The sequence below is a fragment of the Carassius auratus genome, chromosome 4 (assembly GCF_003368295.1).
Source record: "Carassius auratus strain Wakin chromosome 4, ASM336829v1, whole genome shotgun sequence".
In the NCBI taxonomy this organism is placed as follows: Eukaryota; Metazoa; Chordata; class Actinopteri; order Cypriniformes; family Cyprinidae; genus Carassius; species Carassius auratus.
The window spans coordinates 23,512,974-23,518,826 of NC_039246.1; positions in this window are offsets into that span (position 1 = coordinate 23,512,974).

Sequence of the window (5,853 nt, forward strand, 5' to 3'; positions counted from 1 at the left end):
TATACTACAGCATTCAAAAAACATATGAGGAAAACTACACAGTTAAAAACAAATCTGTCATTGTTTACTCATGCTCATGTCACCCCAAAACTATATTTAACTTCCGTGAAGCACAAAAAAAGTATTTTGAAAAGAATCTCAGTGTTTGTCTATACAATGAAAGTCAGGGGCCCAAGTATAGTCTGGACTGCAACATTACTCCAAATATATTTGTGTGTGTGTGCTAAGAAAGAAAGTCAAAAGAGGTTTGGAACAACCGGAAACCGTGAAAGTCAGATTGAGTGTTTTGGGTTCAAGTTAGGTTTTTAGTACATAATCTGCACAAAACATCGAAAAGTACATCCCCTTGATGTAATGACACCACATTCTGACTGTGGGCAGAAACGTGGTTGCAAAAGGCCATGTGTTATTAAAACACAGCAATGTAATCTCTCAGCCTTCCTGGTTTTCTATAAAAAGTTCAACAATTGCATTATAAGACACTTGCCAGAAGCAAGACACCACTGTCCACTTTTCATATTTCTGCAAAAAGCCACTTGCTCTGGAGGCCCCTTCAAAGGAAATCCATTTTTAAAATGAGATAACTCCATAACTCGACTGCACAGATGAAAAATGTGTAGTCATTAAGCCCAGCTCAGCAAACAGGCTCGTTCAAGGCCTACAGTTACAGAAAAATAAAATGGTTTTCCATTTAGCGCAATGTTCTTTTACTGAATCTGTTTTCTTCCACCAATACATGGTTAAATATTTGATTACAGTTGAAATGGTCGTATTACATCACATTTCCATGTTCTAGGATGGTACATAAGCCCATGCTCAGACTCCATATTGTTGTGTCTGACTGCTCGAGCCGCTCACTGAAAAGACTAAGGTGGGCAGGGTCTCCCTCCTGACCCTGTGTGTTTTATGTTCACCCACCCCCAGCATCCGGAGGAGCTCACAAAGGCTGCCTCTGATAGAGATAAGTACCTTTGTCTATAGGGAACAATGAATCCTAACAGTCTGCATTAACAAAGCTAAAAGACACAACTTGACTTTAATGTGCAGTTTTCCTTCCTTGGCCATCCAGTTAACGGATGCATATGGATGTATGAATATGTGTGCACTGCCTGGGAACGGTCTACGAATTCAAGTCCACCTGGGAAGTACATGTATTTATGTGCTTTATGTAAATCTTACGATGTCAGACGCGTTAAAATCACTTTTTTTATGTAAAGTGATTTATGTTTTTGCTGTATGTTTTTAATAATGAAGTCACTGTAAACTGAATCAATGTACATTCTTTCGTAATTGTACAATACGATCATATTTTGTACATGCAACAAAGATAATTTTACAGTAAAGGAAAAGTATATAATTTTCAGCATTAGATGTTGCATCCATCGTTTTCTCCATGTTTTCTCACTGGCACGCCCCCATCTTGGCAAACCAGGGTTTAAAGAAATCTCTAATAATTCCAACTTTGCTGTGCCGTTCATGTGTGCTCAGGTTATAAATGCAATCTTTTTGACATGACTTTAAGGGATAGTTCACCCAGAAATTTGTCATCATTTGCTCACCCTCATGAGTTTCCCACACAGAAACAATAACTACATAGATGTCAAATCAGTCACTTTTGAGGATGTGTGACAGTTAGGATCCTGCCTATGTAGGCAGTAATAATGTATGCAAATATTTCTGAAAGCAATCATGCAAACTGAAACAGCACCTGGCTGTCATATGCGCTGAACATTAATTTATCAGAGTGCAGATAAATGGAGATTTCCTATGAGACTTCAAAACACATACTCACAAACATGCTGGTTCACAAGAATCAATAGCAGCATTGTGTGTGTCTTTGCCTCATCTTTTCCTATTCATTTTGGTGACATGCAAACTAGCACCTCATTGGAAAGCTATGGAACCTTGTTTTCACTAAAAAAAACAATAATAATAATAATAATAATAATAATAATAATATATATATATATATATATATAATAACTATAAATATAATAAATAAATATAATAACTTTTTTCACAGCTGAGATTTTTTTCCCCAGAAGTGTGAGATATAAACTCAGAATTGTGTAAAGTCACAATTACCATTTTGTGCACGAGGTAGTAACAAAAACACAACTGTAAGATGTAAACTCAGAAGTGCACTTGTGAATTTACATCTTGCAATTTTAAGAAAATGCAGATATAAACTCAGAATTGTGAGTCGCAATTACTATTTTTTTAATGCTGTTGGAAAAACTCATAGATATCAGTCAGCAGCGAGAATACATTTTTAGCAACCTGTTAGACTGCACATGGGCCTATTTGAAGGAGGCGAATGATAGTGTGTGTGGGCGCTTCAGCAAGTGCATGCATACATGATTAACAGCTATGTAGGCGTATTTCTTTTCACATCTGTTTTAAAAGTTTTCCTTCTCAATTGATATAATATGGCCTATATGCTTATTTCCATTATGCCTGTACTACTGGGTGGATGTTTCATTACATGCAGTTCTAATATGCAAAGAAGTTGCAGAGTATTAATTAAAGCAATGTAACTCGTTCTGTATTTTGAAGTAGTCATTTGCCAATAAGAGTTCATTGAGCGTGTTGAAAACACTGAGAATAAGAGGGTCGCGGGGTAAAGCATTGGGTTCTGATCAGCAGCGGATGCTGGCAAGCAGGCAGATTATATTGGATTAATGTGCACATGTTTAATGCATCAAGCCCTGTTTACCCAGGGGGCAAAACATACAGTGCAATAATCCTGTACTGGTACAATGCAAAAAAAAAAGACAAAGCTGCATGGGTGAGAAGAGAAAAAGAGGAAGAAACAAAAAAGGAAACTGTGAACATTGCACAGAGGAAGGCCGACCCTAAACAGTCTCGCTGGCCCCAACCTTGAACAATACTTGCCTAATGAGCAACAATAGAGAGGGAGGGTCTACTGGACACAGTGTGTCCACCCTAGCCACCCAGTCTACTTCTTGTTTTGAGATTTTAATCTCCAGCTCCTTTTTTTTAAAGGGTGGCAATTGTACACGGACATATTGGCATTGAGATGATTGAAATAACAAAGGCACAATTTTAGCTACATTAGAATATATATATATATATATATATATATATATATATATATATATATATATATATATGTGACACAAAGTTTTTATTAAAAAAAAAAGCACTGAAGCGCAAATGTAAGATATTGCTGCCACCTTGTGGGACAGAATGGAAACTCGGCTAAGGTTTGATTGACGTTTGTTTTATTTTTAGCAGTAAAAAAAAAAAAAAAAAACTTGCAGAAGACAGTCTGCGATGTGAAATCAGGGACATCATAATCAACATTTACAGTTGTTGCCAACTTTCCACAATATATTCATAAGTTTATCAAATAATACATTACTGAATTAAATACATTTTTATAAAGTCAATAAAAAAAACACGCTTTTAAACTACTTTAAATATTATTTTGATTGTGAAGCTACTTTTTAAAACACATAAGTGAATTAAATAAATTTTTATAAAGTCAATAAAGATACACGCGTTTAAACTACTATAAATATTATTTTGATTGAAAATCGGTCATTACTATTTTCACTTATGATGTTTTCTACATGTTTATACAAGTAAAATCTAGTATTTGTTGTTTAGTGTGGCGCGCAGTACGGTTTGCTGAACACGCACGTGCATGCTGGTTTAAAAAAATAACCGTCGGACTTGCAAATCTTCTAGCCACGTCGGTCGAAAATAGTATTTGTTAGTCATTGAAATGTTAGGCTACTAAGCCTACACTATACTGCCTTTGAGTCGCTATAAATATATAAATCAGCAGAATAATATTTGTTTATCCTTAATTTTTTTGAAAGTTCAACAAAAGGTAAAAACTGTCAGGAACGCGACAATAATGCGAAAACTGTATCGGTCCTCGCTTGATTCTCATACAAATAAGAGTAAAGCGATGAAAACGGCTGGAAGTAGCGACATTTGGATGAAAAAGAGGACCGCCTTTGAGTACCTGAGCCGTTTCGACACCTGCTCAAATGACTGCAGACTGGATGGAAAGTCAATGTTGGACATCTTGGAGATCTCCGCAGCACAGACTGCTGCTGGTGAGTGTTACTGCACTTTAGCAGACTGTATCAAGCAGAACTGTAGCTAAAAGGCACCTTCATTTGTCAAAATATACAGTGGAGGTTAATAATTATAAGCAATAATACAATCAGACACGTTTACAGTAGTGTGTGCAATTCTTTGAATTCGCGTTTGAAAACTTCTGAGCAGTTCTTTAATAATTAACGTTATTTAATCCACATGAAGGTAATTACCATCATCAGACTGATAAATGACAATTTGGATATCAAAAGAAAAAACTGTCAAGGACAAAGAAAAAAAAAATCACCTAGCCTATATAAGCAAACCCTATATATATATATATATATAAAATAAAATAAAAATTGGTGGAAAAAGTTTGGTGTATGTAATTGCTACTGAAGCAGAGAAAAAAAAAACTTAAAATGATATCTATTGCAATTAAAATCTACAGACACAAATAGTGTAGGCTAATAAAACAGACTCTTCAATTTGGATGTTTAGTCTGAAAGAATACTAGTTATTGAAGCAAAATCTGAAAATCATGAAAAAAAAATTCCTGCCTTAAAATTCCCAGCCAGTGTCATCACCAGTTTCAGAAGTCAGACGACAGAAGTCAGAAAGAGCTTTATTGCAAAGTATGTTTGCACATACAAGGAATGTGTTTTAGTGTCACAAGCTTCCAGTACACAGAGACAACAACAACACACAGACATAAAAAAGAGGTGAATAAAATACACATGCATAAATATAAATAAACCACAAAAAATAATGTATTGTACCGGTGTGCAATAGATAGAATAGGTATAGAATAAAATAAAATAAAAAATAAGTTGTAGGTATGTACTAGGATTTAGGTTAATAAATAAGCATAAGGCTATTGCATATAATTGTATTGCACAATGGGAGAACATTAACTGATCATGAGGTGGAAAGAAACGCTTCTTGTACTTGGCTGTCCTGGTATTCGGTGCTCTGTAATGCCAAACAGATGCCAAAAGTTCAAAAAGGAGATGGCTTGGATGTGAGGGATCCAGAGCGATTTTCTGAGAACGTTTCCTCACTCTGTATGTATACACTGTTTGTTTTTAGACAAATAGTTTATTTGGTAGTCCTGGGGCCAGTTGCAGAAACATAGCCACTGTGTTAAGACTTGGGTTGACTAGCTAACAGGTAATACTTTAAATATTTTGGGGGGATTCAAATTAGACCAATCTGCATTTTTGTCTAAATGAGGTGAATAATTTTTAAGACCAGTCTAAGTAGTTTATTCAACCGGGCCGGCCACCTGATTCTACTGTAACATGTCATCAAAAAAAGAACTAAACAAGAACTTGATTTGACTTTAAACAAAATTACAAAAATACATTTGTGTATTTGCTGTGGAAAAATAAAATTAATTTATCTTGTGCAGTGCCTCTTTAAAATAATACAAGAATTGGGTTTATTTATATAGAGATTCATTAAAATAATCTCTCTCTCTCTCTTCAACATATAAAAAAATACGAAAAGGTTCTGTAGAGGTTTTTGTAAAGATAATTTATTGTCTTAAAAATTCTTTAAAAAATGCATAAAAAAGTGCATACCATCGCAGTCCTTCTGCATTCATGTCTGACATAGTAAATAACAAACATCTAAAGGCATTTATCAGTGCTCTGTTATAATACAAAACATCATCAAGTGCTAAAATATTACAATATAGCTTAGAAAATAGAAAACTGTAGTATAAAAGACAGCACTAACATAAGCTGAAAATTTCAATACAACTAACAAAGTATAATA